This window comes from Dendropsophus ebraccatus, chromosome 4 (assembly GCF_027789765.1).
Source record: "Dendropsophus ebraccatus isolate aDenEbr1 chromosome 4, aDenEbr1.pat, whole genome shotgun sequence".
Classification (NCBI taxonomy): Eukaryota; Metazoa; Chordata; class Amphibia; order Anura; family Hylidae; genus Dendropsophus; species Dendropsophus ebraccatus.
In genome coordinates, this window is record NC_091457.1 from 34,674,903 (window position 1) to 34,701,176 (window position 26,274).

A 26,274-nucleotide genomic window follows, 5' to 3' on the forward strand; every position below is an offset into this window, starting at 1 on the left:
AGTGATTTCATAAGTAAAATAGTGCCGTCAGAACGGAGCTTATAAACAAAAACCTACGTGCCCTACATACATGGGTATTAAGCTGCTCAGAGAAGGTGTTCAATACATCATATACACAGGCTAATCTATACGATTTTACAGGTTGTTCAATAATAAGCGTATGTAAAAACGACCTTGTGCTTGTAGATCCGTCACTCCGCCGGCGGAGGGATATAGCGGATTAGACATGGCAGTCCTTGTGGCGCAGCAAATATTGTTACTGCAGAGTGGTTGTGCGCATGCGCGCACTCTGGGACGTTCGTGAATGTTCTGGCTGTGGAATGCGGCTGGTGGGGGAGAGGGCGTGCGTGCGTTGTTTACACGTAGACTCTCACAGACTTGGTGAGTTGGTAGCTCGTGGACTTTGGGTAAAATGAATATGGGGAGCAGTGACCATCTAAGGCAGTGTTCACACTAGGGAGTCGGAGGGGAAGAATAGTCCCACATACTGAGGGAACCTCTATGGATCCTTTGTGGTTTATGGCACTGTTCTCCAACCTGTGGCTCTCTATTCATCTGAAAACTACATCTTCTAGCATGTCTAGACCATTGCATGCTGGGAGATGTAGTTTTGGAACAGCTGGAGAGTTACATTGGTTTATACCAGGGATAGGGAACCTTCGGCCCTCCAGCTGTTGCAAAACTACAATTCCCATCATGCCTGGACAGCCAAGCTAAAGCTTTGGTTGTTCAGTCATGATGGGAATTGTAGTTTTGCAACAGCTGGAGAACTGAAGGTTCCCTGGTCCATGAAGTTAGTCTTGGGCTACTGTTTGTCTTGTGGAGCATTGGTCACTGACTATTGTTTTTTTTGTATCACAGCAGCTCAACCTCAAGAGTTACAAACTGAAGACTACCCTCAAGTGTCTGAAGGAAATCTACAAGCAAAACATTACATTGTTTAACGTGTCATATTGTTGTGCGTTCCTCACTTTAGTGTTATAATGTCTATGCACTTTGTTATTTGCTATAACTTTGTTTTCAGTATCACATCATGTGACTTATTTCCATGACTCGCATTTTGCAGGCCAGTGCTTGAGTCAGCCATATACATTGTCATCACCCTGTCTGTTAGATATGTGTCATGGAGTTTGGCAGTGGTATTTACATAACTTTACATTCTCCAAGCCCCATAATCATATTTATTAGTAAGACATGGGTAGTCATACCTGTGTGACTGGGACCAAATGTTGAAATTTTAGGCTTTAAAATTAATGTACCATCAGACCCGGGCTAAAGCACTGGAGGCTGGACGACCCACCCCCCCCAGTGTGAGGAAATCCCTGCCCCTCTTTGACGTGGCTCCATTAGAATCCCACTAGGGATGGGTTGGCCTGCCTCCAGTGATTCATCCCAGGCCTGATGGTACATTCACTTTAAAGTGACTGTACCACCAGGCCTAGGCTGAAGCACTGGAGGCAGGCCGACCCACCCTTAGTGGGAGGAAGCTCCAGCCCTTCCATGACGTGACTTCATTAGAATCAATGGAACCCTACCATAGAGGGGCTAGGGTTTCCTCTCACTCAGGGTGGGTCGATCCGCCTCCAGTGCTTCTGCCTGGGCCTAGTGGTACAGTCACTTTAAAGGTGTTGTCAGAAAGGGGGGGGGGGAATGCATGTTTGGACTTCCTAAGATCCCAAGTAAGAGTCCTTTTACATTACCAAATCTTTAGCCGCCACAAACAAGAGCCGATCAGTGGTTGTTTAGGGTATAAACCCACACACTGTATACGCAGCGTATTTACTGCTGCGATACGCAGCAGATTAGATCTAAATAACTGAACACCGCATCAAATCTGCTGCGTATTTGTTGCGTATCTGCTGTGTATACGGTGTGTGGGTTTGTACCCTTAAAGTGACTGTACCACCAGGCCCAGGCTGAAGCACTGGAGGCGGGCAAACCCACCCTTAGTGGGAAGAAACTCCAGCCCCTCCATGACGTGACTCCATTAGAATCAATGGAACCCTATCATAGAGGGGAGGGGTTTTCCTCCCACTAAAGCTGGGTTGGCCCGCCCTCAGTGCTTCAGCCTGGGCCTGGTGGTACAGTCACTTTAAAAGCATTGTCAATCGTGCGACTGGGGTGCACGAATGATCGCTGCATTGTTCGTGTGCCCATTAACATTTATCAGCCGCATGTCGCCTGTTTACAGAAAGATATGCATCCGATAACAATAAATTTTAGCGCTGCAAGAAAGATGCGATCAGCTGACAAGTGGGCGTTTCCCCCCTGTTGGCTGATTGCTGACACTTTTACACATACCAAATTGGCATTTCTAGGAATGCTGTTTGCCGATAATTTGCCTGTGTAAAAGGGCCCAAAGTCTCCTGCCGGAATTGGGTAGGCGTTACATGTGTTAATTCATTCTCTCTGAGCCCCCGCTGATGTTGGCCAGTTACTTAAAGCGACTCTGTACCCACAATCTGACCCCGCTAAACCACTTGTACCTTCGGATAGCCGCTTTTAATCCAAGATCTGTCCTGTGGTCTGTTCGGCAGGTGATGCAGTTATTGTCCTAAAAATAATGTCCTAGGGTAAATTCACACGGGCGGATCCGCCGGGAGTCTCACGCATGAAATCCGCAGCTAATCCGCAATACACGTATTATTCTTATTATTATTAATACGTGTATTGCGGATTAGTTGCGGATTTCGTGCGTGAGACTCCCGGCGGATCCGCCCGTGTGAATTTACCCTTAAACTGGCATCCCTGTGCCAAACGGGAGTATCTCCATGCTGAAAGGGAATGTACCACCAGGCCCAGGCTGAAGCACTGGAGGCAGGCCGACCCACCCTTAGTGGGAGGAAACCCCCGCCCCTCTATGATAGGGTTCCATTGATTCTAATGGAGTCACAACATGGAGGGGCTGGGGTGGGTCGGCCCGCCTCCAGTGCTTCAGCCTGGGCCTGGTGGTACAGTCATTTTAACATTGCCCAGCTGCCTTAACGATCCAGCCCATGTGCTGGGCTAAACAGGTGTGGAATAGGAGGCAATCTGCCTGGAGCATTCCTAATGATGAGGAGGCGGAGCGGTGGTGCAAAGTTAGGGCACAGATACTCCTGTTTGGCACGGGCTGCCAGTTCAAAAGTAGTTTTTTTAGGACAATAACTGCATCACCAGCCGAACGGACCACAGGACAGATCTTGGATTAAAAACAGCTATCCGAAGGTACAAGTGGTTTGGGGGGGGACAGATTGTGGGTACAGAGTCGCTTTAAAGGGAATCTGTCAGCTGCAATTCACATTCCAAACGGCTGACACTAGTATAAAGCTGTTAGATCAGAGAGACTTTTGGTACCTTTTTATTTGCAGACTGAGACACAGCACTGGGAGAACCCCCCCCCCCCCCCAAATATACTTACATTCCCTGTCCTATGGTTGGGCAACTCAGGTTTGCAACAACAGATGCAATTTAATGACAGCGTCCGATCGCTTTAATTACTATGGAATCCCTGCCGGAGTATGGGTTTCCAAACTGCAGCCCTTCAGCTGTAGCAAAACCACAATTTCCATCATGCCCGGACAGCTAAAGTTTTGGATTTGGCTGTCCAAGCATGATGGGAAATGTAGTATAGCAACAGCTGGAGGGCCGCAGTTTAATGTCCTAGGGTGTTGGAGTTCAGGTGTCTGCCCGCCCCCCAGTGGGAGTAAACCCCTGCCCCTCCATGACGCAGCTCCATTGATTCTAATGGAGCCGCGTCATATGGAGGGGCGGGGGTTTCCTCCCACTGGAAGGAAACCGCCAGTGGGAGGTAACCATGAATAGAACAGCGCCGTACGCGGGAATCGGGCCGTAGTTCAAAAAAAAGGGCCGTGGCACTGGCTTCCTCGTGCCGGTGCTGTTCAATTCACGTGTAATTTTAAAGAGAGTGTACCTGATGGTACAGCCTCTTTAACCAATCGCTAAAAGAGTCTGTCACATGGCACAGAGCCAGGAGATAACAGACTCCTTGCTTGTTTTAACGTATGGTTGAGGTCTGAACACTTGTGGGCAGTTAAAACTTTGGACATGTCCGCAGGATGTGTTTTTTGAAAGCTCATCATCTCTTTAAACCTCTGTAATGCTGTCCATCGATGATGAAAAGTGTTTCTATGTGGAAAAACATCTCCAAAGGTATTGTGTAGAGGCTGTAACTGATAGTGCTGCGAATGGACCTAGAACATAGGAAAACAGGGGTAAGAGTATCTCTTTAAGACTGCCAGGGCATGCAGGAACCACCGGGTACTACCTGATGACTCATGGTTATTTCGAAGGAAACTGATGAAAGGTTCCTTGGAAAGTCTTGGAAAAAACACTTTTAGGGTGCGTTCACACCTACAGGATCTGCAGCAGATTTGATGCTGTGTTCAGTTATTTAAATGAAATCAGCTGCGGATCCGGTAAGTGTGAACGTACCCTTAAGGGGAGTTTTACATGCAAAAGGAGTCTTTCCTTTACAATTCCTATTCATTCAGAATTCACTACTGACATTGTTTCAAAAAGATGTGTTAAAGTAACTGGAAAACCCGGGTGGGGATTTATCATCCTGTTTGGCATAAAGAAAATGCCTTCCTGTGGGGTTCATGTTGCCCATGCTACTTTGTAAAGGCCTCCACAGCTTGGCAGATTTACTAGAGTTCACAAGCATGAACTATAGCAGAAATTTGCGCTACCATAGATTTCTATGTTCCCCACATAGGCATACAGGCAGTGCCCCACATGCACAAAAGCCAAAGTCCCATATTTACTATCTACACTGTGTTCCTGAGCCATGCTGTTCCTTGCCACAAAGGACAGATGTACACATTAGGCCTGGGTGATGGTGGCACAGGTTGACATAACATCACGTTACTACATGCTGCAGTAATGTCTCGTCCACAGTTGCATAACATCCAGTGGCAGGATATGGATGACCCAGTCAAATGGCATTACATTACAGAGCATAAAAAGTCACTGCACACACAACCTTGGGCCAACAGGAATGGAAGGCAAAGGCACAAGACCTGAATAGAATTTAATGGTAAGTATAATACAAAGTTCTTCTGTTGTACAGTGTATATAAATATGCTGGAATTGTCTAATGGTAGACTGCTGTACTTATCTTATACTGCTCTGAAGCTTTGGCTTTTATCATAGTCCAAAGCAGACTACAGACAACAGAATTGTCATAATATTGCTACGTTTACGATGTACTAAAGTCTTTTGATGGAGGTATACACCTACATTAGTCTAGTGAATGTACACTGTTTCCAGGGCTGTATTTACAGCTGGTTTACTACTAGGCACTTGGACTAAATGCACCTGATTAGGGTATTTCCACAAGTGTTTGAATTTTTTTCATGTGGATTTATCACAAATTTTCAACAAAAACATGTTTTTGCAACATAAGTGTCTGCAAATCTTCAGGTAAATTGACAGGTCTCTACAACATGTCAAATGTTTTTTAAAATTTACACTTTAATGCAAAATGAGTTGTGTGGCTGTTTGCAGGAGGAGGAGAGGAAAGACTGTCTGCCTTGCGAAGCTTCAGTGATGTCACTGTCCAGTTACGGATGCTATCACTGTAGTGTCCGCTAAACAGATAGATGTGATGGATGCCATCCCTATAGGCTAATATGGTATCCATCTGACAGATACATTTATTTAAAGGATACCACTGGATGGATCCTTCGATTTCAATTTTTTTATTTTTTTTTTAGACATGAGCAAACTTGTTCAAGTTCAAAATAGTCACTGTAAGGGTCTGTTCACACGTACAGACTCGCTGCGTATTTATCGCTGCTAGTTTCTCGCACATAAATCCACAGTGATACTGATTGCTATCAAGTCAATGTATGTGTATTCTCACTGCGTGTTTGGTGCGATTTTTACATGCGAGTTTTGATTTTCACATGATTTTCTCAGGCGAGTTCAACACCACAAAAAACGCAGCTACTTTCGTGCAAGTTTGATGCCATTATCCGTTGGGGCCTTCAGAGCACTGCGGATAATGATTTGTCGCAGGTTTGGTGGTTGCCGAAATGAAAGCAGTGGGGGGACTGGGAATATTTCTTTTAGTCTGCTGTCCTTGTGTAGCACAGATTCACATACAAGGAGGCCCAAGATGAACCCCGAGTGCCCCTAGTTGTCACCTACAACCCACAGCTGGAGATCCTACGAAAGATTTCTAGGGAACTCCAATCTGTGCTACACAAGGACAGCAGACTAAAAGAAATATTCCCAGTCCCCCCACTGTTTTCATTTCGGCAACCACCAAACCTGCGACAAATCATTATCCGCAGTGCTCTGAAGGCCCCAACGGATAATGGCACCTCACCCTGCCTACAAAACCGGTGCAAAACCTGCACACATATCCATATCTCTGACAGTGTACCAGTCCCACAGTCACAGGAGGTACACACAATCAAGGGAACATTTTCGTGCAGATCTTCCAATGTGGTGTATCTGATCATGTGTGTGCGATGTCCCACTACAGGCCTCTATGTGGGGGAAGCAGGGCAGAGACTGAGTCAACGTATGAACTCACACCGATTTACTATTAACAACGGCCGGACAGATCTCCCTGTGGCTGCACATTTCTCTGGAGAGGGACACACAGTAGAAGACCTGCGGGTTACAGTATTAATGGGACATTTTAAGACACAAAGAGAAAGAAGGGAATGGGAATATAAACTAATGCTCAAATTTAAAACTTTGCAACATGGTCTCAATATCCATGCCAGCTTCATGTCGGCCTATGTGTGACCTGTTCTGGCTATAAAGACCATTAATTACTATTAGGCCATTAATCTGACAACAATCAGATAGCAACAAGAGATCACCATCCTCTTGTCACGCCTCATGAGCTATAGTTTATGGACCTGTTGTAAATAGCAGACCCTGTGTATATATTACATTTTGTTAATTCCAAAGTTTCCTAAAATCCTTTGATGAGTTCTGTTTAGTGTGTATATAAGTCTGTGATTTTTTTCAGTTCTGTATAACATCTTGTCTGACGAAGGGAGCTAGACTCTCGAAAGCTTACACTCAAATATACTCAGTTAGCCTCCAAAAGGTATCGCCTGATTTCTTCTCTATTCTACAGAATGATGTAAGTAATACATTGATCTATTCAGCATTTTTGTCACTAGTTTATGCTGCCTTCATTTAAGACACTATAAACCTAGTGACAGATTCACTTTAAATCTCTGTCCACTGCCCATCCTCCCCATACACAGGAGCATTCGTCACAGCAGTGAGAGCTCTCTCATCTCTTTCTAAACAAGGGGTCGGCCGTGATTTTACATCACAGCCAACTCCTATCACCACCGATATCTGTAGGTGGTAGTTCAGGACAGCCCCATACATGTTAGATTGATGTCCAAATCTGCTGTTAGCGGCTGTTGTGTATGGAGGCCTTAAGTCTGCCATCACATACAGCAGTTTTTTAGAACACTGGCACTGCCATTTTTGAGCCAAAACCAAGAGTGGATCAAAAAAGAATGGGAACTTTAAAGGAAATATTATACTTTTAGCTTTGGCTCAAAAACTGCACTGTGTGACGGTACCTTGAGACTGGACTTACATTAGGCAATTTCCTGAAGAAAAAAACGCCACCACTTTATCTCCAAAATTGGCATATGCCAATATTTGCATTTTTAACAGGGAAAATTGAAATGCAATATATTCCTTTTTGCTATGGCGTTTTTCCGTGCATTTAAAGCTTTGTGAAATAATTAGCATTTTTCCCCTCTATACTTCTAGAGAGGAAGTATCTAGAACACACAGAGTATCAGCATACACACAGCGTATCCGCAGTGGATTTCTCACTGCGAAATCCGCTGTGGATACTTGCCCATGCATTTCAATGGACTGACATACTCGAAGTGGGATTGTCATCATGTTAAACGCAGCACCATTAACCCACGCAGCAGTCATCACCTGCTCCAGGCTCCTGCTTGCTCTGGGGCCTCCTGGTCAATCAAACAGTGTGCTGCGGCAGGGCAGTGCACTGATTGGCTGACCGCCAGGAGGCCCTGAGGGAAGCAGGAGCCTGGAGCAGGTGATGTATACTCCGGAGCCACGGGGGTTAACGGCGCTGCATTTAACAGCAGGAATGAAATCCATGGGCAAGTATCTGCAGGGGATTTAGCTGCAAATTTGCAGCAATAATTCCGCTGTGAATACTGTGTGTGAAGGCACCCTTAAGAAGGTATACCTCTCTACAACCTTTTTAATATATCCTTTGGATATGCTCTAAGGGTGCGTTCACACGTACAGGATCTGCAGCAGATTTGATGGCCCAGAGTTAGGGCCCTATTCCACCGGACGATTATCGTTAGCATAATCGTTAACGATTAACGATCTCAAACTACCGCTATTGCGAAAGACCTGAAAACGTTCACTCATTTCCATGGAACGATAATCGTTACTTATGATCGTAATTGCGATCGTTTCTTCTTCCGTATTTCTTCGCTATTGCGTTCGTATCTATTGGGAACGACCGAACGATGTCTTAGGGCCCTATTCCACCGGACGATTATCGTTAGCATAATCGTTAACGATCTCAAACGACCGCTATTGCGAAAGACCTGAAAACGTTCACTCATTTCCATGGAACGATAATCGTTACTTATGATCGTAATTGCGATCGTTTCTTCTTCCGTATTTCTTCGCTATTGCGTTCGTATCTATTGCGAACGACCGAACGATGTCTTATTCAATGCGAACGTTTTGCGAACGAGCAACGATAAAAATAGGTCCAGGTCTTATAAAGCGATCAACGATTTCTCGTTCGGTCGTTAATCGTTACTGCATTTCAACCGAACGATTATCGTTTAGATTCGAACGATTTAACGATAATCTGAACGATAATCGTCCGGTGGAATAGGGCCCTTATTCAATGCGAACGATTTGCGAACGTTTTGCAAACGAGCAACGATAAAAATAGGTCCAGGTCTTATAAAGCGATCAACGATTTCTCGTTCGGTCGTTAATCGTTACTGCATTTCAACCGAACGATTATCGTTTAGATTCGAACGATTTAACGATAATCTGAACGATAATCGGCCGGTGGAATAGGGCCCTTACTTCAAATCTGCTGCAGATCCTGTACGTGTGAACACACCCTAAAGGTAGATTTACATATACAGTATCGCAGCAAATTTTGCAGTGAAATCCGGTTCGACACTCTGTACTGTTGTGGCCTATGGCCCAGCATTTTTGCAGTGGAATGAAAATCTGCTGTGAGAATGCAGAGCCATAGGCCACAACAGCACAGAGTATAGCAGTGGATTTCGCTGCAAAACTCACAAAAATCCTGAAATCAGCGGATCAGTGCACTGTCCCATTCGCAGCCATTGATTGGCTGAGCAGCATGTCAGTGAAGTGGGAGCTGGAGAAGCAGACGGGAGTGTGGGCAGGTAAAGTATTAGCTTGTTTAAAGCCCAGCAACTGATGGGTTAAATAGGCAGTGGGATGAAAGAACCATGCAGAACCATATGCCATAACAGTACAGCGTATCGCTGGGGAAACTCGCAGTGTGAAATCTACTGCAATACTGTATGTATAAATCTATCCTAAAGGCCCTATTACACTAAAAGATGTCTGACAGATTATCTGACAGATTATTTCAGCCAAAGCCAGGAATGGATTTGAAAAGATGCCAAGTGTGTAAGGCTTATCACAAACTTTCATTGACTTTCAGCTAACATCTGTCCGCTGGCATTTTTCAAAGATTTTAAAGAAGAAGTCCCACAAAGACTAAAATCAGCAGGCAGGCGGGGGTTGAACAAACATGAAGGGGGAGATTTATGAAAGGGTGTAAATATACACCTGGTGTAAACTGCCCCCAGCAACCAATCACAGCTCAGCTTTCAGCTCTGGTAAAATATAAGAAGAGCTGTGATTGGTAGCTATGGGCAATTTACACCAGGTGTATATTTACACCCCTTCATAAATCTCCCCCGAAAACTCACCCCTCCTCGAGACTCAGCCTCTCTCCGGGCCCCGGGTTGTATTTTTCATCCCATTTGAATTAGGGCTGGGCGATAATGGCCTAAATCTATATCGCGGTTTATCGTACATATAACTGCGGTAACGATAATTGAGCGATAATTATGACACGCCCCTTTTACAAGCCACACCCACTTGGTTGTGCCAAACGCAATATTTAGTTTCAATAACGTAAAAAAAAATAATAAAAATTAACTGAGCAGCAACCAAGGCTATGTACACACTACAGAACATGTATAGACAGGTATACAGCCACTACAGGATGTGTATATACAGGTATACAGCCACTACAGAATGTGTACACAGACGTATATAGCTATGTACACAATACAGGACGTGTATACACAGGTATACAGAGCATTGTCTACACTGGATACAGCTGAGCGCAGGACTAGCCATGTACAATGTATCAGTCTGGAGCTCACAGAGCATTGTCTACACTGAATACAGCTGAGAGCAGGACTAGCTGTGTACAATGTATCAGTCTGGAGCTCACAGAGCATTGTCTACACTGGATACAGCTGGGAGCAGGACTAGCTATGTACAATGTATCAGTCTGGAGCTCACAGAGCATTGTCTACACTGTATACAGCTGGGAGCAGGACTAGCTATGTACAATGTATCAGTCTGGAGCTCACAGAGCATTGTCTACACTGTATACAGCTGGGAGCAGGACTAGCTATGTACAATGTATCAGTCTGGAGCTCACAGAGCATTGTCTACACTGGATACAGCTGGGAGCAGGACTAGCTATGTACAATGTATCAGTCTGGAGCTCACAGAGCATTGTCTACACTGGATACAGCTGAGAGCAGGACTAGCTATGTACAATGTATCAGGCTGGAGCTCGCAGAGCATTGTCTACACTGTATACAGCTGGGAGCAGGACTAGCTATGTACAATGTATCAGTCTGGGGCTCACAGAGCATTGTCTACACTGGATACAGAGCAGGACTAGCTGTGTACAATGTATCAGTCTGGAGCTCACACAGCATTGTCTACACTGGATACAGCTGAGCGCAGGACTAGCTATGTACAATGTATCAGTCTGGAGCTCACAGAGCATTGTCTACACTGGATACAGCTGAGAGCAGGACTAGCTATGTACAATGTATCAGTCTGGGGCTCACAGAGCATTGTCTACACTGGATACAGAGCAGGACTAGCTATGTACAATGTATCAGTCTGGAGCTCACAGAGCATTGTCTACACTGCATACAGCTGGGAGCAGGACTAGCTACGTACAATGTATCAGTCTGGAGCTCACAGAGCATTGTCTACACTGGATACAGCTGAGAGCAGGACTAGCCATGTACAATGTATCAGTCTGGAGCTCACAGAGCATTGTCTACACTGGATACAGAGCAAGACTAGCTATGTACAATGTATCAGTCTGTAGAGCTCACAGAGCATTGTCTACACTGGATACAGCTGAGAGCAGGACTAGCTATGAACAATGTATCAGTCTGGTGTCCAGGCTGTTTGTATCCAGTGTAGACAATGCTCTGTGAGCTAGACTGGGGCAGGATGGCTCTACTGGCACTAAACAAGCTAGGAACAGACAAGGATCTGATCATGTAGGGAGGGCAGAACACGTGTGCGGTGTGGACTATGGGACCGGGCTGAGTCGCGCAGCGCTCCGTGTGGTATCCACGGGACATGAAGGGCCACAGCGGACGACTGGGGTCTGCTCTGCTGTGGCGGGCGAGTTGGGGTCAACTGTGCCAGCCGGGGGCTGCTCTGCCATGTGGGGTGAGTGGGGACCCGCTGTGCCGGCCGGCCGGGGGCTGCTCTGCCATGTGGGGTGAGTGGGAACCCGCTGTGCCGGCCGGCCGGGGGCTGCTCTGCCATGTGGGGTGAGTGGATGACCGGTGGGCGGAGGGCTGATACCTGTGTCGGGCAAGTGGATGACCGATATGCCGGGCGGGCGGCTGCTCTGCCGTGTCGGGCGGGTGGGGGCCGCTCTGCTGTGCCGGGAAGACCGCTGTGATATGCCGGACGGGGGAGGATGGCAGGGGCGCTCTGACACACGGTGCTGGTCTCCTATGTGCATCCCTGCACAGACTGCACATAGGAGGCTTCCTCCGGCCTGTGCAGCGCTTAGGGCTCAGGTAGGAAAATAGTAAAAATACCGCAGATACCGTCCTGGCAAAGTTGAGGTCGGTTAACCGACGCCAGAGACGGTATCGGTATTTTGACGGTATACCGCCCAGCCCTAATTTGAATCCACTTCTGGTTTTGGCACAAAAACTGCAGTGGGAGTTTTGCAAAAAGTTGCAGTGTGTGTTTCCATATGCATAAAAGGGGTCTGTGGAGCCTCAGTTGCGAGCCTCAAAATACAGGAATATAAATACCTCAAGGGAAGGAAACCTGTTGCCCAGGGGTGCCTCCCAGTGGGGGGGATCACCAAACCACCCTGAAACATAGCCCCTAAGTCCCTCTAAGTTACGAGTATTGGGACACAAATGGGTAAATACCAGGGTGACCCCTTCTGCATCAAAGTCTAACCCAGTTGCGAGTATTGCGACTTGACAAGGGATTACCAAAGCCAGGCATCCATCTACAGTGTGTGTTTCCAGCCTTAAATGGGTTATCCGGGTAATAAAAAACAATATTCTTCCCAATAACCACCCTAATCCTGCACCCTTTCCCTGTTTTGTTTTGTTTTTTCCCCTCATATTTACCCGCTCTGGATGTCTAAATTCATTTTCTCTAATGTCCACTCTGACAACGTGCTGCTCCCTCTTTCCTTCTCCCTTTGGGTGGGTTCAGACTACGGCATTCTCGCAGGGGGTGGGGGTGGGGGGGGGGGCTTGGTGAGTAAGATCAGCTAGCATTTTATTTTTAGCTCTTTGGTGAATAACTCCTTTAAAGTGAGGGGAAGTTACTCGAGCAGACTGGGGAGGCAACCCGTACCTCACCACTATTCTCTCCCTTGTACAATACTGTAGTCATGTTTTATTCTACCAGTGAAGGGGTTAACTGTCAGGGTCAGCGGTTTCTCCAATATCTGCAGTTTCCGTTAAATGAAGGAGCCATGGCATTAATCTAGAGCTGTGTCCCCTTTAGGCAGGGGCCACATGGTGATTCCTGGTTGCACTGTTCACTAGCAGTAGCTAAAAAATCCATCTGTTCATGAGTAAAGGGATTGCATGACATGGAGGCTTCTGGTCATATGACCAGGAATCGCTGTGTAACCCCAGCCTTAGAGCCTGTTAAAGTTGTTGGAATTTCAAGTGGAGCCCACGCCACGGATGGCACTTGGAATTCCACATGTCCCATTGTTTCAATGGGATTTCTCATGCGCCTCCATTCTCTGCCTAAAGAATTTACATGTGAATTCTTTGGGCAGAGAGCAGAAGACTTTTTTTTTAATTAATGGGACAGACAGAATCTCAAGTGGCATCTGCGGCGCGGGCTTCACTTGAAATTCTATCACTTTTGCTCAGTGTGAACAGGTCTTTACTGTTTTTTGCTGCATGGCTATGCCCCCGACCAGTAGCTGTGCAGAGAATTGCAGTACAGCTCTGTTTGAAAGAATGAGGCTCCCTGAACATCCAGGTGGCTGGGAACACAGCTGTGCAAAATTGGTAAAGGGGTAAGTAATTGTGCTAGCCAAAAGCCAGGAACAGACTATAAACAAGTCATAAAGGAACAGACTATAAACAAGTCATAAAGGAACAGACTATAAACAATAAAGGAAAGACTGAGATTTCACCTCTTTTCAAATCCATTCCTGGCTTTGGCTTCCTAAGTGCTGCAACTGCTTCACTCTCAGGAAGGGTGGAGTCTCAGTTGTTGGCCCTCAGCCTTAACCAGGGCCGTATTTGCCACTAGGCACCCGTGGTCCGGTGCCTAGGGCGGCGCCCTGCAGGGGGCGGCACCTACAGGGATCAAAATATATTTTTTTTTATAAAAAAAATATTTTTAACCCCCGCCGCCCTAGGTACCGGACCGCGGGTGCCTTGTCCGCGGCCGGGGGGGCACACCGCCGCTGCCGCCGCCACCGTTGAGCAGCCCCGGGGCATCCGGGGTGAGCTCCTTCCGGCACACGCTGCTTCTATTTCAGGCCGGCAGCTCACCCGTGCAGCCCCGCAGTGCCCGAACTTCTTCCTGCTCGGTGCGATGACGTCACGAGCGCTGCAGCAGGAAGAAGTTCGGGCACTGCGGGGCTGCAGGGGTGAGCTGCCGGCCTGAGATAGAAGCAGCGTGTGCCGGAAGGAGCTCACCCCGGACGCCACGAAGCTGCTTTGGGGGGACCTGACCGGTCTGCCTCTGCCCCCGGCTGTTCCCTCTTCCTCCCCCTGCCCCCATCTGCTCCCCCTGCCTGTGCCCCCCATCTGCTCCCCCTGCCTGTGCCCCCCATCTGCTCCCCCTGCCCCCATCTGCTCCCCCTGCCTGTGCCCCCCATCTGCTCCCCCTGCCCCAATCTGCTCCCCCTGCCTGTGCCCCCCATCTGCTCCCCCTGCCCCCATCTGCTCCCCCTGCCTGTGCCCCCCATCTGCTCCCCCTGCCCCCATCTGCTCCCCCTGCCTGTGCCCCCAGCTGCTCCTCTGCTTCCCAGTTGCTCCCTCTTCTCCCCTTGTCCCCCCAGCTTCTCCCCTGCCACCCCAGCTGCCCCCATCCTCTCCCTGCCACCCCAGCGGCTCCCCCTGCCTCCCCAGATTCTCGCCCTGCCCCTGCCACCCCCAGCTGCTCCCCTTTCCGTCACCCCAGCTGCTCCCCCCCTGTCACCCCAGCTTTTCCCCCCTGTCTCCCCCAGCTGCCTCCCTTCCCCAGTCCCCCCCATCTGCCTCCCTTCCCCAGTCCCCCCCCAGCTGCCTCCCTTCCTCAGCCCCCCCCCAGCTGCCTCCCTTCCCCTGTCACCCCCAGCTGCCTCCCTTCCCCAGTCACCCCAGCTGCCTCCCTTCCCCAGTCACCCCCAGCTGCCTCCCTTCCCCAGCCCCCCCCAGCTGCCTCCCTTCCCCAGTCACCCCAGCTGCCTCCCTTCCCCAGTCACCCCCAGCTGCCTCCCTTCCCCAGCCCCCCCCAGCTGCCTCCCTTCCCCAGTCCCCCCCCAGCTGCTCTCCCTGGCTCCCCCAGCTGCCTCCCTTCCCCAGTCACCCCCATCTGCCTCCCTTCCCCAGTCACCCCCAGCTGCCTCCCTTCCCCAGTCACCCCCATCTGCCTCCCTTCCCCAGTCACCCCCAGCTGCCTCCCTTCCCCAGTCACCCCCAGCTGCCTCCCTTCCCCAGTCACCCCCAGCTGCCTCCCTTCCCCAGTCACCCCCAGCTGCCTCCCTTCCCCAGTCACCCCCAGCTGCCTCCCTTCCCCAGTCACCCCCAGCTGCCTCCCTTCCCCAGTCACCCCCAGCTGCCTCCCTTCCTCAGTCACCCCCAGCTGCCTCCCTTCCTCAGCCCCCCCAGCTGCCTCCCTTCCTCAGTCACCCCCATCTGCCTCCCTTCCCCAGTCACCCCCAGCTGCCTCCCTTCCTCAGCCCCCCCAGCTGCCTCCCTTCCCCAGTCACCCCCATCTGCCTCCCTTCCCCAGTCACCCCCAGCTGCCTCCCTTCCCCAGTCACCCCCATCTGCCTCCCTTCCCCAGTCACCCCCAGCTGCCTCCCTTCCCCAGTCACCCCCAGCTGCCTCCCTTCCCCAGTCACCCCCATCTGCCTCCCTTCCCCAGTCACCCCCAGCTGCCTCCCTTCCTCAGCCCCCCCCAGCTGCCTCCCTTCCTCAGCCCCACCCCCCAGCTGCCTCCCTTCCTCAGCCCCCCCCAGCTGCCTCCCTTCCCCAGTCACCCCCAGCTGCCCGCCTGCAGACGAGTTGTAGTCAGAGAAGTCTTCATGATGGCTGCCAGATGGAGAAGAAAGCAAAAAGTGAGCAACGGCAATGGGAGAAGACGTCACCTGTGAGTCATAAGTAACTGCACTGTAATCACTTCTATAGTGTGCAGAGCCTGTGTACCATTGGGGTCTAAATGGGTCAGTGTATGGTTTGCGGTAGTGTACTGACACAGCCCCGCGTACACTACAGTACACTAGCGCAAACTTTTAAACTAGAATCAAACTACAACAGCTGCAGACACTACAAATCCCAGCATATGCTGAGGGCTGCAGACTGTCAGTACATGCTGGGAGTTGTAGTGCCTGCAGCTGTTGTAGTTGGGCCCTATGTGGCATATAAGAATATATAGATCAGTGGGGGCTCAGTGCAGGGAAGTGACCCCAGAACATCACTAATTGGGGATAGAACAAAAACATCTCCCCCTACCATATTAGTGATATTCTGGGGTCACTTCCCTGCACTGAGCCCCCACAGATCTCTGTATTATTATATGCCACACAGCATCCAGTGTATAATGCACCTAGGACCCAACTACAACAGCTGCAGGCACTACAACTCCCAGCATGTACCGACAGTCTGCAGCCCTCAGAGTATGCTGGGAGTTGTAGTGCCTGCAGCTGTTGTAGTTGGGTCCTAGGTGCATCATACACTGGATGCTTTGTGGCATATAAGAATACATAGATCTGTGGGGGTTCAGTGCAGGGAAGTGACCCCAGAACATCACTAATAGGGGATAGAACAAAAACATCTCCCCCTATATCTTAGTGATGTTCTGGGGTCACTTCCCTGCACTGAGCCTCCACAGATCTATGTATTCTGATCTCCCACAAAGCTTCCAGTGTATAGGACCCAACTACAACAGCTACAGGAACTACAACTCCCAGCATGTACTGACAGTCTGCAGCCCTCAGAGTATGCTGGGAGTTGTAGTACAGCGTAGACAGATGTATTGCTGGATCTTCAGGGCTGATGGTTGTCACCCACAGATTGCAGCCACCAGGAGCCTCTGCACACAGTGATTTATTACAGGGTTGTCCTCTCAGAGACTACAACTCCCAGCATAGCCGGAGAGCTGTATAAATGTAGGGATTTGTCACAAATACAGATGAATTCAGGAAAGGAGCGGGTCAGCATGTCGTGTCTCACTGGTTCTATATTGGTGGGCCCCAGGTGCCCCAGTCCGACACTGGACAGAAGCGGCCCCCGAACTAAGACGTCCCCGGCCTCCTTCCTTCCTCCATCACGTCTGTTTGATGAGAATAGCGGGCATCAAGCAGAGCGACACCCAAGTGCCAGGGTATATACCATGCATGTAACCAGCCAGTGCCGGGGGGGGGGGGGGGGGCGCCTCAGCAAGCAAGGTGCCTAGGGCAGCATGAACTCTAAATACAGGCCTGGCCTTAACATATAATATCTAAACAGTAAGATTGAAAATTTTGTCTACATTAAAAAATAAAAGAAAAAAACAGTCCACTATATTAGAAGGTGTGGTTTCTTTCTGCTGCAGAAACATGTTCATCGTGCCTCTGGAAATTTCCAGTTAACAGAGAATTCTGCATTGCAGGGATAAACTGTGCCAAATCCAGCTGTCTGCATGCACACCCAACAATTACAATTCTGATGAACAGATTTTTATCCTTGTTGCTTTCACTTGGCTTAAGCTTGCAACAAAGAAATTACATTTATAATGCATGGATCCATGAGAGCAGATCTTTGAAATAAACTTGCAGTGTCATTCATTACAAAGCTTTATTAATGTATGTCTTAGGCTAAGATTAGCAAAACAATGCTATAAAAATGTTTGGTGATTCTCATAATCAAGTCCCTAAAGTACAGAATATGTTCCTACACAGATTTTAAGGTTCAACCTCAAATTTTATTTTCATTTTTTTTCCAGGCTAAAACCATCAGAAAATGTCAGCTGCTTTTCAAGCCTTTTTTTTGCATTTCGGCTGAGTTTGCTGCCTCTTTAATCCCTTCAAGCAAAAGGACATATATGCATTGTCCTGACAGTGTTGAAGGATGTATGCAGCTGCCATGACAGTCTCCAATAATAACCAACTTAGAGCAATCTCTGATATCAACTGTTTAGCTGTCCAAACTTAAAAAGTTAAAGCTGCATCATTAGTGGTTCAGGGGTTGTATTTACTACCCTGCAATGTGACAAGGGAAGCCAATCTCAAAATTAACAATAACAACATTTTTATGGCAGCCCAAGGACTTAAAGCGGCACTATCAGCAGGTTCTGCCAAGAGAACCTGCTAATATGCCACAGAAGTCCTTTACCTTAGGAGTTGATTGATGTTAGAAACGCGCCTCTGCATTCTTCTTCTGCAAATTTGGGGCTTAAAGGGGTAGTGCGGCGCTAAACATTTATTCACAAAATAACACACATTACAAAGTTATACAACTTTGCAATGTATGGTATGTATGTGAATGGCCCCCTTCCCCGTGTCCCCCCACCCCGGAACTGTGGTGCATTATACTCACCGCATTCGTGTCGACCCCGGCCACCATCTTGTGACAATGACGAAATCTTCGGGAGGCTGGCTGAACCACTTCAGCCGTCCCTCATGCCGGCTCCCCTCTGCTGCATCATCAGCTGCTCAGCCGCGATTGGCTGAGCATAACATTTTGTGGATAAATGTTTAGCGCCGCACTACCCCTTTGAGAGCATTTGGGGCGTCGCCTGGGTCCAGCAGCACCACTCCCTCCTGCCCAGTCTGCCCCCTGCACCCCCTCCCTCCCAGCCTGCTCCGCCCACTATACATACTCATATATGCATAGTAGTGGGTCTTGTAACGGCGCATGTGGATCGGGTGTCCTTACAGGCATTCGATCCCCAGCCCAGAGTCCCTGTCATATGCCACCTTACCTCCCGGATCTTTTCTGCCGCAGAGGGGTCTGATGAGGCCTGTAATCCCGACCGAACACTTGAATAAGATTCTTCCGTGTTCGGTTGGAATTACACGCCTCATCAGACCCCTCTGTGGCAGCACAGATCCTTGGAGGTGAGATGGCAGATGACGGGCACGCTGGGTTGGGGATAGAATGCTTGTAAGGACACCAGATCTACACACACTGTTACAAGACCCACTACTAGGCATATATGAATATGCAGAGTGGGCTGGACGGGAGGGGAGGGGGCGTACTGGGCTGGGCGGTACATAAATAGGACCAAAAAAATCCAATTATTCACCTAAAAATGGGCGCAGGTCTTTGTTAAAGAGGTGAGGGGGTCTCCAGGCCCCCTTGATTTATGTGCTCTGCCGTAGCTGCATCCCTTTCAAACCCCTATAGCTACACCACTGATATTTGGGTTGCATGTTTACTGAAAGAATTAAAAAAGTTTTTTTTTTTTTTTTTTTAATCCTCAGATTTATCAAAGTATTTATAATAGAGACTGGTGTAAGCTTCCCATAGCAACCAATCACAGCTCAGCTTTCAGCTCTGGTGAAATTAAAGTTGAGCTGTGCTTGATTGCTATAGGTAGTAGTTTACAACAGTATAATAGTGAGTAATAGGATGTGACACAAAGGTTTAGGACATGAAAAATGTAATTCCTGTCATGCCATTGTTGATTAAACAATAAGAACAATAGTATTATGTGTACATTATGTTTTTTATGGTAATAACATGTCTGACTCAGTTGTGTGTTCTTCATTTTTACATTTTAAGGAATTCTGCACATGTCATAGCCATGTGTACTGACCTTGTATATAGACACAAGCACTTACTGTGGCTGTGTACTACAGTGTTGTAGCCACTTCATGTGCCTCTGTGTGCCACCTTATGGTAAAGATGGTGGTATGATTTAGGTTTCTGTTTAATTCAACTGCAATAGCATTCATCAGGTAGAAATTAAACATGTTAGATCCTTGGTTCCCCAGTGGGAGATCCCAGAAAACTGCTGAGAAAACATTAACCCTTTGAGGACCAGGCCCAAAATGACCCAGTGGACCGCGCAAATTTTGATCTTAGTGTTTTCGTTTTTCCCTCCTCCCCTTCTTAGAGCTCTAGCACTCTCAGTTTTCTATCTACAAGCCATGTAAGTGCTTGTTTGTTACAGGAATAGTTGTACTTTGTAATGGCGTCTTTCATTTTACCATAACATGTATGATGGAATTCCAAATATATTATTTATGAAGATATAAATAGGTGAAATCGTAAAAAAGAATGCAATATGGTAACGTTTGGGGGGTTCCTGTGTCTACGTAATGCACTATATGGTAACAGCGACATGATACCATTACTCTATAGGTCAGTCCGAACACAACCATATGCAGGTTACACAGATTCTCTAATGTTATATATGTATTTTTTTTATGAAATCCTTTTTTTTTTGGCAATTAAATATTAATAAAATGGGCCTATTGTGACACTTATAACGTTTGGTTTTTTTTCACCTACGGGGCTGTATGGGGTGTAATTTTTTCCGCCATGATCTCTAGTTTTTATTAATACCATATTTGTGAAGATCGGACGTTTTGATCACTTTTTATTGATTTTTTTTTTATATATAATGTAACATAAAATCGGTAATCTGCACACTTTTTCCCCTCTTTTCGTGTACGCCGTTCGCAATGACGCTTGTTATATTTTAATAGATCGGACAATTACGCACGCTACGGTATATTATATGTTTATTTATTTTTATATGTTTTATTTATATAATGGGACAGGGGGGTGATTTCAACTTTTATTGGGGGAGGGGTTTTGGGGTAGTGTAATTGTGTTTTGAACTTTTTTTTTACACATTTGAAGTCCCTTTGGGGGACTTTTACATACAGTACTTTGATTTTTACACTGACCATTGCTATGCCATAGGCATAGCATTGATCAGTGTTATCGGCGATCTGTTAAGTGAGCCTGACTGTGCAGGCTTAGTGTAGCAGATCGCCGATCGGACCGCACGGAGGCAGGTGAGAGACCTCCGGTGGTCCGTTTCAACGATCGGGACCCCCGCAGTCACACTGCGGGGGTCCCGATCGGTAAGTGACAGGGGACTCCCCCTGTCACTTACCCTTAAACGCTGTGGTCGCGCCGGCGTTTAAGGGGCTAATGACACGCGGCAGCGCGATCGCTACAGCGTGTCATTACCGGTGAGGTCCCGGCTGCTGACTGCAGCCGGCCCCCACCTCCTATGAGCGGAGCGGAGCGTGCTTCATAGCCGGAGAAACACCCAGGACGTAGGGTTACGTCCAGGGTCGTCTGGGGACAGACTTCCATGACGTAACCCTACGTCCAGGGTCGTGTAGGGGTTAAACTGATAACATTAGATTGTCTATGTAAATTGTTAGGATGGGTTCATACTGAGGAATTCTTGCGGATAAACTCTGCGGAATTCCGTTGGCTGGCCGCACACCTTTCCGCCGGCTCCATAAACACCATTCTATGGGACGGCGTATTCCGCTATCCGCCGAAAGAAGTGACATGTCACTTGTTTCGGCGGATAGCAGAATACGCTGGCCCATAGAATGGTGTCTATGGAGCCAACGGAAAGGCGCCCGGACATACTGTGGAATTCCGCGGACATTATCTGCGAGAATTCCTCAGTATGAACCCACCCTTAAAGGGGTTATCCAGCATAAAGGAAATTTTATATATAATGCTGCCCTGTTGGAGAATATTATAAAGAGCTTACCTCTTCGTGCTCCCCCCGGTGTCCTGTTGCTGTGTGCTCCGCTGTCTGAAGCCGCTGCCACGACGACCCCGCTCTGAACTGCCGCGATTATGATCTATATGATAGATTAGTGTAGTTGTGTTAGAAGTCCCTCAGGCCCCATAGACCAACAAGTCATTATAACAATTATCACATTACATCAATTATTACATTATAACAATTATAACAAGCATTATAACAATGGTAATAGAGCAATTTTAAAAAAGTTTTACTTTTTAAAAACCATCAAATAAAATAAAAGTTTTACATGTTGCAACTGTAATCAAAACGACTTAGGCCCCCTTCACACGTCCGGAAAAACCACCCGGATTTCCGGACGCATAGACTTTCATTGGACACGGACACCCTTCCGGAATTTTCCGGAAGGGTGTCCGTTCCGGAAAATAGGACCGGATTTTTTAGAACCGGTCCTATTTTCGTCCGGAAATCCAGCCCGGACGCCCCCATAGGAGTCTATGGGAGCGCCCGGGCCCCGGACGCTTTTCTGATGCACATCAGGAAAGCGTCCGGAGTTCCACTCACCTTCCGCCTCTGCCCCGGCCTCCTGCTGCCTCTTCGTCCGCATCCTTTTCTGCAGGTACCCCCGGCGGCCACTCGCGTCACTCACGCACCCCCTCGCGGCACCCCCGCGGCCACTCGCGGCCCCCCCCCCACGGCCACTCGCAGCACCGTCGCACCCCCCCTCCCCCGCCGCCACTCGCAGCACCCCCGCACCCCCCCCCCCCCCCGCGGCCACTCGCGGTACCCCCGCGCCCCCACGGCCACTCGCGGCACCCCCGAACCCTCCCCCCGCCCCCTTCCCACGGCCACTCGCGGCACCCCCACCCCCCCACCCCCGGCGGCCAGGAGACCAGGACAGGTGAGATTAAAACAGGCCATGATGGGAGTTGTACCTCTGCAGCCTGTGGCCATCCAGGTTGCAGAAGTACAACTCCCACTATGCCCCTGCTGACAAGTCATGATGGAAGTTGTACTTCTGCAGCCTGTGGCCATCCAGGTTGCAGAAGTACAACTCCCACCATGCCTTGCTGACAGGCCATGATGGGAGTTGTAGTTCTGCAGCCTGTGGCCATCCAGGTTGCAGAAGTACAACTCCCACCATGCCTTGCTGACAGGCCATGATGGGAGTTGTAGTTCTGCAGCCTGTGGCCATCCAGGTTGCAGAAGTACAACTCCCCCCATGCCTTGCTGACAGGCCATGGTGGGAGTTGTAGTTCTGCAGCCTGTGGCCATCCAGGGTGCAGAAGTACAACTCCCACCATGCCTTGCTGACAGGTCATGATGGGAGTTGTACTTCTGCAGCCTGTGGCCATCCAGGTTGCAGAAGTACAACTCCCACCATGCCTTGCTGACAGGCCATGATGGGAGTTGTACCTCTGCAGCCTGTGGCCATCCAGGTTGCAGAAGTACAACTCCCATCATGTACTGCAACCTGGGTGACCACAGACTGCAGAAGTACAACTTCCATCAAGACCTGTCAGCCAAGCATGATGGGAGTTGTAATTCTGCAAGCTGTGACCATCCAGTTTGCAGAAATACATGTTCTATTTTTCTTCTCATCAGGAAATCCTGAAGGTTTTTCCTGATGGTTTCCTGAAGGTAAAAACGGATTACTGTCAGGAAATCCTGATACTTTCCTGATGACATTTAAGGCCTCCTGATCAGGATTTCCTGACAGTAAAAACTGACACGGACGTGTGAATGGGGCCTTAAGGAACAGCGATAACGTCAGTTTTACCATAGGGCAAACGGTGTAACATCCCCCCCCCAACAGTAGGGGGAAAAGTGGCCATGTTTTTGTAGCACTGGATAACCCCTTTAACCCCTAGACGACCCTGGACGTAGGGTTACGTCATGGAAGTCTGTCCCCAGACGACCCATGACGTAACTCTACGTCCTGGGTGTTTCTCCGGCTATGAAGCGTGCTCCGGAGCGGAGCGCGCTTCATAGGAGGTGGGGGCCGGCTGCAGTGAGCAGCCGGGACCTCACTGGTAATGACACGCTGCAACGATCGCGCTGCCGCGTGTCATTAACCCCTTAAACCCAAAATTTGCCCGGTCCTAAAGGGGTTAAAAAAACAGAAAACTGATGTGTGAAACCAGCGTAACTTCAGGTGTGAACAAAATATTTCTTTTTTTGTCATACAACATGGCAAGACTGAGCATAGAAACAAGAGACAAGATAGTTTATTCATCAGCAAGGTCTCTCCCAGACATCAAAGCAGACTGGGGTTTCGATATGTGCTGTTCAGGCTCTTTTAAAGAAGCACAAAGAAATGTAAAACGTTGAGGACCTTAGAACTGGCAGAAGAAACCAGTTTTACTAAGGTACACCCATCTACTGTTAGAAGTCTGGCCAGGAGTGGTCTTCATGGAAGGCCAAGCAACTCAACTATGCACATAAACACACAAACTGGGGTGCACTAATAAAGAAGGCGTCATAGAAGTAATTATCTGACCCCAATGAAGCCCTAATCTTGACATTCAGCATAAAGAGGGGATAACAGGCTGAAATGGAAGTACGACCAAGAAGCAGAAGGTGGTCAGCACTCAGCTTAGATCCCTTTTGAATAAGGTGTAGTGTTTTTCTGGCTGTATGCCACTCTTGGCAGCGCGTTACAGTAGTCCCTGGACCCAAGGGCAACCAGTAGTGAAGATAAACAAACGATTCTCTCCAGCTCGCTAAAAATTCCGACGCGTTCTGGGCTCACTCGCCCTTAAAGGGAACCTGTCACCCCCCGTGCCGGAGTGACAGGCTCCCGACCCCCCGTTAGAGCCCCCTATACTTACCTAATCCCCTCGGGTCCCGCTTCTGGAGGTGGTCGGGTGACGGAGCGCTGGACTCTCCTGTCATTCTCTATGGGTGTTGGACTCATCTCTCAGCGCGCGCGCCGGGCTGCAGCGGCTGAGATCTTCTTCACCCGACCACCTCCAGAAGCGGGACCCGGTGGGATTAGGTGAGTATAGGGGGCTCTAACGGGGTCGGGAGCCTGTCACCCCGGCACGGGGGGTGACAGGTTCCCTTTAAAGTGACTGTACCACCAGGCACAGGCAGAAGCACTGGAGGCGGGCTGACCCACCCTTAGTGGGAAGAAAACCCAGCCCCTCCATGATGTGACTCCATTAGAATCAATGGAACCCTATCATAGAGGGGCTGGAGTTTCCTCCCACTAAGGGTGGCCCGCCCTCAGTGCTTCTGCCTGGGCCTGGTGGTACAGTCACTTTAATCATGGCTCTGTTTTGTTGGGTCATTTGAGACTCACAGGCCGTCACCTATCATAGGGTGGGAAACAATCACTTTTCATTCCACAGTGATAACTATTACTGTCTACCTTTTAAAAATGATACAAATAAAGGATTGAATTTTAGCGAGCTGGAAAAGATCGTTTGTTTATCTTCATGAAATGGAAGTACCCCTGGGTTCACACTGCAGTTTCTGTTTAACTGTTTCCATTTCATTATATTATTTTTCTGTTTATAAAAGTGTAGCTGTAAGTAGAGATGAGCAAATGTACAGTAGGAACGAAGCAAAGCGCTTTGTTCCTATCTACATTCGGTTCACCAGGCTGCGGGGGGTTTGAGGTCTGCTCTGTGCTACTCCTCCATGGGTCCTGGGAAAAGATGGATCCGGTCCTGGGATGTTTTCCCAGGACTGGATCCATCTTTTCCCAGCACCTGGGGAGGAGCGGAGCAGACCAGACCTCAAAGCCCTCAGCCTGGTGAGCCGAATGTAGATAGGAACAAAGCGCTTTGCTTTGTTCCTACTGTACATTTGCTCATCTCTAGCTGTCAGCGTAAATCAATGGGAAATGGATTCTGCTGTGTGGCGTACACCAGCCTCCATCTTTACCATGCAGTTCAATGTATGTGTTTTCACTCCTTTCATTAGTATAAACAATATAGATTGAACCTGCCTAGAGGTGCATTCACACATGCAGCAGATTTGATGCTGTGCTGTTATTTAGTTACATTGATATCTGAAGTATCAGCTCTACTGCGGATCCCGTACATTTGAACGTACCCGCAGGCAGGCTATGTTTCCCGTTTTTTTTTCTGTGTGGCCATTTGGACTAAAAACCCAAACTGTTGTGGTGACAAAGCAGAGGATGGTGTTCACATGTGGTGGTTTGGTCAGTATTTTTTGCCAAAATCCGGAGTGGAACCAACACTGAATCAAATAACAATGGGAAGGTTTCCACCATTTTTGTGTTTTAGACCCACTCCTAATTTTGACTAAAAACCCTGACCAAATATGACATAACCATACAGTCTATAGGGATAGCAGCCACTGTTTCCTCTATGTACGTGTCAGCATCCCCATGGTTACTTAGTCCTCCTCACTTCATGCGCAGTTTATAATTGAGTCAGGTATTCACCAGTTTCCAACCGGTCTGAACTGGCTGTAAGACGGGACTACATACAGACGTGCTTCTCTCATGAGTATGTGTATCACTGCGCTGAGGCCAAGCGCCATTTTAAGTTGCCTGAGTCATCTGTAAATGGCGCTTGTCTCGCTTGCAAATAACCCTTTCTTGTTTTTTTAGTATCTCACTTAAATATGACCGATGCTGTCGATAAAGAGACTGTATATAGAGAAAGTATATTTCACCCTCGGTTTATGTATATCTAGACCGCGGTGTAGTTTCACGTCACAAATAATAGCCAGGCTTTTAACAGAAAATGTTTATTTTCATAAAATTACATTAACTTTCCTAATACGAGCCCCCTCTAAAGTACATAGTGCCGTAAACGAGGG

At 48.4% G+C, this 26,274-nt stretch overlaps 1 long non-coding RNA gene across 1 annotated transcript in view; it reads right to left on the reverse strand.

Annotated features, from left to right (window-relative positions):
- Nucleotides 1–25,923, reverse strand: part of LOC138788044 (uncharacterized) — a 71,710-nt gene extending 45,787 nt beyond the window's left edge. Inside the window, exons 1-2 of the long non-coding RNA XR_011362548.1 lie at nucleotides 25,860–25,923; nucleotides 21,481–21,574 (exon numbers count right to left, since the gene is read on the reverse strand). This is a non-coding gene — a long non-coding RNA (uncharacterized lncRNA). The remainder of the gene's footprint in view (nucleotides 1–21,480; nucleotides 21,575–25,859) is intronic.
- Nucleotides 25,924–26,274: the final 351 nt, after the last annotated feature.